Here is a 7,809-nt window from a genome sequence, read left to right on the forward strand (position 1 = left end):
TGATTTACAAATAAGGAATCCTACTTCGCGGAATTTCATTTATCACGGTAGGGTCTAGAACCGATTAACCGCGATAAACGAGGGTTCACTGTATTGCAGCCACTGTGTCGATCCATCTTGTTGATCGTCTTCCTCTTTTTCACTGCCCCTCCACTTTTCCAGGCATGATGTCCTTCTCCAGGAACGGATCTCTCCTGATAATATGTCCAACAATGTGAGGCGAAATCTAGCCATCCTTGCTTCCAAGGAGCATCCTGTCTGTGTTTCTTCCAAGACAAATCTGTTGGCTCTCTTGGCAGTCCATAATTTCCGTATTCTTCCCAGCACCATAATTCAAAGGCATTGATTCTTCTTCAGGGTCTATGAAGCAAATGAAAATAACCTGGCTTGGGTCAGGCACACCTCAGTCCTCAAAGTGACATCCTTGTCCTTCAAGACTTCAAAGAGGTGCTGTGCAGTATATTTGCTTAGTGCGAGGTGTCATTTAATGCCTTGATTGCCGTTTCTAAGAGCATTGGTTGTGGATCCCAGAAAGATGAAATCTTTGACCATTCCAATATTTTCTCCATTTGACATGATGCTATCTATCTGTTGATCCAGGGTTGAGAATTCTGGGCATAGTGGATACATCTTGGGCTGCAAAACCACCAGTGGCTCCATGGGGGAAAAGACGGGGCTTTCGACTCCTTGAAGAACTACAGTCTCAGAAACGCACAGGGGCAGTTCTGCCCTGTCCTTTGGGGTCGCTGTAAGTTGGCAGTGAGTTAGATTTTCTTGTTTCGTTTTCCACATTGAATTGGAATCCAAGCCGAAGGCTGTCATCCTTGATCCTCCTCAGCAAGTGCTTCAAGTCCTCCTCACTTTCAGCAAGCAAGGTTGTGTCTGTCATCTGCCTATCACAGGTTGTTAATAAACCCTCCCTTAATGTGATACCAAGTTCTTCTTCACAGAGTCCAGCTTCTGAGAGTTTGATCGGCATGCAGATTAGATAAGTCTGGTGAGAGGATACAACCCTGTCATACACCGTTCTTGATTTCAAACAATGAATGCAGAATGTCCTTGTTCTGTTTAAACCACCGCCTCTTGGTTCTCTGTGAACATAAAGGAAGTGCTAGGGAACTCCTGTTCTTCTCAATGGTCCCAGTTTGTTAAGGTCCACACAGTAGGATGTCTTTGCAGAGTCAACAAAACACAAGCAAACATCTTTTGGGTATTTGCTGCCTTGAGCCAAGTGTCACATCAGCAATGATAATGTTGCCAGAAAACAAAGGGACTGAGATTGCTTGTCACTGTTTCAGCTAAAGACAGAGACCAGGTAGATTTCAGAAACCCTCCCATTTATTTCTGCAAGCCCTAGATAGAAGGAAATAAGGGGTTTGCTACCTCCAAACTGCTTCAACTATTCAGCGAAAATAGTTATATACATTAAACTATATGACAGGCTTAGGGGAGGGGCAGAAACAATTAACAGGTTTTTCAAATAATCAGAGGATCCTACACAATGTGGCAAGGGAGGCATGCTCCGCAGGAAAAGCATCAACATTTTCCCAAGGGATTACTAGACTATCAGTTGATAACCACATTTCTCCAGGGGCTGCCAGACCATCACCACCCCAACCCCTGAGATCTCAAGTTTCATTGCTCATCTAAATGAACTTGCTTGCCTCCTTCCTCAGCTAAAATGTCCTTACTGATTAAGTTTCAAAGGAATTATTTTACTGTAAGGGAGGGGGGCAGTTGCATTTTGGATATTTTAACAAACTAAATCTCAGATTTGGTTATATTTCTAATATTTAGATTAACAGAGGACTAACTCATTCCCCCCTCTATCAATACCCTTATTCCAAATCCTCTTCTGAACCTGGTTTACAGTTCTGGCAGCTCCCTGTTGGCGTAAAGTTCAAGCCATTATTGAACAATCTTCAGCAAACCTTTACTTGCATGTAATATTAATGATATTCAGTAATTTTCACATTTTGGGGAGGCATCTTTCTTTGGCATGGGTATAGATACGGATCGCTGCTATAGAGCTTAAGTTCCAAAACACTTGGTTTTTGGAAGGCTGTGGTTTGCAATAAGAACTGCAACCCTATTTTTTATTGTCCACAGAACCTCAGACTCCATTTGAGCTCTATTACACAATAAGCTGCTAACCGTAAGGTCAACAGTTCAAAACCATGAACTGCTCCTCAGGAGAAGGATGAAGCTTTCTACTCCCTAAAGATTTACAGTCACAGAAACCCACAGGGACCCTGCCCTATAGGGTCTCTATAGGTGGGCATGGACTCGATGGCAGTGAGAACCAGCAAAGTGGCAGCTGTTTTGCTCAGGCAGATTGTGTTTTTGAAAATAGATTCCAACTTCCCAGGCAGGCCTAGATGGGGCAGGGCTACTCACAGAGGACTTGTGTGGATGTGTCCTTAATGATTTACAGAGAGTTGGGATGCCAGAGCCGCATCGTTGTGAGTCAGAACCCTACCATCAAGCAGCCAGGGAGTTAGAGTTGAAGGGCCAATCCTGTAAATGTTTCTCCTCTGTGATCTGCCGTATGCTGATTCCCATCATGGTCCTTCCTGGTCCCTAGTCCCGCCTTTGACAGTGATGAATTGTTCTGCTGTCGGTCATAATTCTGTGACAATTTCCTTGTTTTCTATTGTCCGTAAGTGGTTAAATAGCCATGAATCTTTTGGATACAATTATGGCCTAAGGCAATGGTCTCCCTCATCTACACATCTTTGTCTTGTCTTGGTCCTATGTAAGGCTAAATAAAAGAATTTCTATAAAACATGTTTGAACGTAGGGTCTTTTGTTGGCTAGAACGCACGATACCCTATCATTGATGCATCTTGCTAGCTGCCTGGCTCTGTTTTAGACTTAAATTCTGGTTTGCAGAAGACGCTGGATGACAGAGACAGCCCAGGAGTCCCCACACAGTGTTTCCATTTCACTCCTTTGGATCATGAAGGTGATGGTTCTCTTTGGCCGTGACGTCTTTAACTAGTGTCTTGACCGTGAAGTCAGGATGCAGCTGAGTCTTTGTCTTGTCTTTGTCTCTCTGCAGACTTAAGAAATGTTCTCCTTAATTGTATTCGAGATTAAGTTCTCTGTGTCCCTTACTCTTTTGTACCCAAAGCCATTGCAAGCATCATTAAAAGCATTATTGTTTAATGTGATTTGCCTAATCTTCATGTCACTTTGCCCCTAATTCAAGAGTTTCACCTTTGTGCTGTGGGCTACTCTAGTCCCATAAAGATTTCATCTTGGAAACAGTATATAGGAGCCATAAATAGGAATCCAGCAATGAATGTACAAATGTGCTTTACACAATTGATGTATGTATGGATTGTGATAAGAGTCCTATGAGCCTCTAATAAAATGATTAAAAAAAATAGGAATCCACTTGATGGCAGTGGTTTTGGCTCTGGGTTTCCCCCCATGTCTTGACTCTTCACATTCACAAGGAAAATCTCAAAGGGCATTGCTAAAGGAGACATCCCATTGACTTGCAGGATCCAAAACAGCAAACCTTCCCCTGCTTTCCCTTCCCACTCCTCTCCCCACTGGAGAGTGGGGGGATGCAAATGAAACTAAGCTTTGGACTGCCTCCCAGGCCCGAAAGTAAAGATATCCTTAGCTTGGGTGAAACAGAGATGGCTGAAACCTAAAGATTGAATAGATTTGAATGGAAACAACTTTATCTCAAACAAAAGCATTTAAGAGAGTTCAGCAAAGGTTAAGCATGCTGAGAATGCTGCATTTCCTGGTATCTCCTGATTAGTTTTGAAGATAATTAATGGAGATGGAAGGACAGCTTGAGCTGTAACCACATTGCCAGAGAGAAAGCAGGAAGGAGCCAGATGAGAACCCCAGCATGTACCAGTTGGCTCCCTGGTCTCTCTGGCATTGGTGACATCTTGGTGACCCCACGGGCAGACTTTGATGTGTGGATTAGGTAGCACTCAATAGCCTAGCATTTTGCTTACATTACCATTAAAGGGGTGTGGGGGTGGGGGGTGGTGGTGGTGTGTGTGTGTGGGTTTGCAGAAAGTACCAAACTCATCCTGAGTAGAACATCCCCCTGTGGGTTTCCTAGACTGTAGCTCTTTACAGGAGTAGAAAGCCCAGTCTTTCACCCTCAGAGTGGTGGGTGGCTTCAAACTGCTGACCTTCAGCCTAGTAGCCCAATGCATAACCCACTCTGCTTACCAGGGCGGCTTTGGTCTTGTTTGGATCTATAATCGATGTGCATGGGAGCAGCCATCCACAGATCAAATGATGCATTGTATTAGGTCAATCTGCTGCACACGACCACTTGACTGTGTTGAAAAGCAAGGAGGTTACTTCGAGGTGCACCTGGCTTAAGCTGTGGTATTGTCAATCACCTGATATGCACCTGAAAGTTGAAAAGGGAAGGCTGAAGAAGAATCAATGCAGTGCAATGCAATGCATTGTGTTACTGGTGGAAAGTATGGAAAGTACCATGGACTGCCAGAAGGACAGACAGATATATCTTGGGATAGCTACAGGGAGAAGGCCCCTAGGAAGCAAGGATGGCTAGACTTCAGCTCTCACATCTTGGACATGTTGTCAGGAGAAACCAGTCATAGAGAAGGACATCATGCTTGGTAGAGGGGCAGCAAAAAGGAGGAAAACCCTGGAGACAATGGATGGACATTGTGGCTACCACAATGGACACAGACATAAGAACAATTGTGAGGGGGGGGACAGGACTGGGCAGTGTTTCGTCCTGTTGTACACAGGGCGGCTATGAGTCACAACTAGCTAGATGGCACCTAACCATCCCAACAACACCCCTGGGTCCCTGGGGATGCTGTCAGGTAACTATTGGACTGCTAACTGCTAGGTTGGTGGCTCAAACCCATCAGATGAAGCTGTCTACCCTATAAAAATTTATCAAGCAAAAGAACCCTATATAGAGTTCCTATATAGCAGTGGTTCTCAACCTTGCTAATGCCACGACCCTTTAATACAGTTCCTTATATTGGAGTGACCCCCCCCAACCATAAAATTAATTTTATTGATACTTCATCACTGTAATTTTGCTACTGTTATGAATCAGGTGGCCCTGTGAAAAGGTCATTCGACCCCCAAAGGGGTCATGACCCACAGGTTGAGAACCGCTGCTATATAGGGACCCCTCTGTAGGGTTGACTCAATGGCAGTTGGCACACTTAACCTTTGCTGGAAGAACACTTTGTTATTCCTATGTCCTCACAGCAATTCCATGTGAAAGCTACTATGACCATTCCCATTGGACAGATGAGGAAACTGAGCTGGAGGCAAATTTAGAAATTGGCCCAATACTATGCAATACATATTAGAGCTGAAATTAAACCCAGATCTAACTACAGAACCTGATCTACAAGAGGCAACATATCTTGAATGAACAAATGCCTTATCTCACTTCCTTGTTTAAATCTACATTTTTATAATTATAAGGAAGTAAAGAAGCAAAAACAATCCCAATAAAAAAGTTCTGTGTGTTCCCAATTACACCAGGCTTCTTTCTGAGCATCTGGCTAGCCAAGCAAGTGCTACCAAAGTAAATATTCAACAAACTTTAGATTGCTTCCAGCTTTTCTCGTTCTATTGTGAACTCCTGCTCACTGATCATATATTTTTAATTTTTGTAATGCTGACAACACTGCCTCAGCCGAATTGGTAGTTACTACAAGCAACGTTGGCTAGGTGAATGGCATAGCAGTGCAATTGGCTAAGTGCTCCACTGCTAACTACAAGGTTGGTGGTTCAAACCCAAACCCAGTCACTTCATAAGTGACCAACCAAATCATCTGTTTCCATAAATCTCCATAGGATTTTTAAGAAAATCCTACAGGGCCATTTACTTTACCGTATGGGATTCGTATGAGTCGAACAATTTAATGGCACTTGTGGTAGTTACATAATTTCATGTCAACTTGATAAGTGTAGGAGTGGAACCTAGCCTGTCAATCAGGTCAGCCTGATGATGCCTCTTTATGGGCGTGGCCTTCACATGAGGATTCATGAACTTCCTCTCACTCTTTCTCCCCAGAGGCAGCCCCACCCCCACCCCCGCTGTTCACCCATCTCTGCTTCACTTTCCTGCTGTTGAGACACACAGAATTCAAGGAGCCATGTGGAGAACCATGCCAGAGCTGACATGCTTCCACCGCCATTGAACCCACAAGACTTTTCACCCATTGGCCTGTGATCTTCCTGCATTTGGCATCACTGCATGTGCTGCATGAGCCTGAAGAGAGATTTGTGGACTAGTATTAGACTTATGGACTTGATCTGGACTGGGCTGGGATGTTTTCTTATTCACAATTACTCTTCCATATAAAGCTCTGTCCTATACACATATGAATGTCCCTGGACTTGTTTCTCTAGTCAACCTGGTCTAACACAGCACTCAACAACAAAAATATGTCAGCTTTGTAGCACACAGCCTATAACTTACTACACTTACATCCTAGCAGACATCATTAATCAATTGCAGTACTTTTCTCTCGAGAAAAAAAAAGAATGAAAGCAAACTAAGCCCACTTCCACTAAGTTGATTCCAGATCTTTACAAAAGCAGACTGACGACGTATCTTTCTTTTTCTGAGCAGCTGGTGGATATGAACCATCAACCTCACTGTATGTAGCCAGATGCTTAACTGCTGCATCACCAAGGCTCCCCGCACTCATTCGTATGATGGTCAAAAGGTCTGATCCTTCCTTCCCTCCCAACACTATGCGTCAGACAAACTACGAGAGTTGCATGCTAGGTGGGACCGGTTTGTTCTTCCTGGTCTAAATACCCGGCCGAGTATTTTTCCATGGTTCTTTGAGCTGCTAACGGACAGGTCTGTGGCTGGATTCCACTAGCTGCTCCTCAGGAGAAATGAAGCTGTCCACATCCAAGAAGCTTTGACGCCTCGGAAACCCTGTGGAGTGAACAGATCTGCTCTATCCGATAGGATCACTGCGGGTTGGCATTGACTCGGTGGGAGTGCCTTTCTCTAGTTAGGAAGTTTCAGCAGAAAGTCCACAAAAGTCACCACAACCCAAAAACAATCTCTAAAGGAACTGCCTACTCTGTATTTCCTTCTCCCTCAGTCATCCATGACGTAATGATGACTCATGCTCTTTGTTGACTGTTTGCCTGGTGCTCACGAGAATCTGCAAAGAGATGGCAGAGGCTAGGAAATGGGAGGGGGGAGGCATTATGGATGAGCTGTTTCAATTGGACAAGAAAACCCATTAACAAATGAGAGCTGGGGAAATTATAACAGGTAGCAATTGAAGATGGCGGGAGGGGGGGAGAATACGTGCTTCAAGAGAGATCATTTGAATACTTTAAGCTGAAGCTCTTGGGAAAACGGATGAAACCCTGGAATGATTTTGCAAATAAAAAGGTGACCTTGTTTCTGAGTAGACGGTGGAAACCAAAAGCAGAGGGAGGAAGGCAAAGCCACTCAGCCTCAAACACGTGTCGGAAAACAATCGTGCCAAGAAACACAATCAACACTCCAACCGGCCTCGCATTTGAATCTGTCCTAAAAGCCCGTGTCAACTTGTGGTTCAATTCTAATTTCCAAGACTGGTTGCTGTCTCCACGTGCGCAGGTGTGTCAGCAAGGAACGGTGCTCCACAGGCTCCCGGGGGCTGAAGTTTCAGAAGTGGGTTGCCAGGCCTTTGTTCCAAGACACCTCTGAGTGACTGCAAACCTCATGCCTTTGGGTCGTACCTGAGTCTATCAGCCATGGGCACCACCCAAGGTCAGTAATAGATTTAAAAAAATAAAATAAATCACCTTCCA

The sequence above is a fragment of the Echinops telfairi genome, unplaced genomic scaffold, assembly GCF_000313985.2.
Source record: "Echinops telfairi isolate 266 unplaced genomic scaffold, ASM31398v2 ScPeMD7_3533;HRSCAF=4204_0, whole genome shotgun sequence".
Classification (NCBI taxonomy): Eukaryota; Metazoa; Chordata; class Mammalia; order Afrosoricida; family Tenrecidae; genus Echinops; species Echinops telfairi.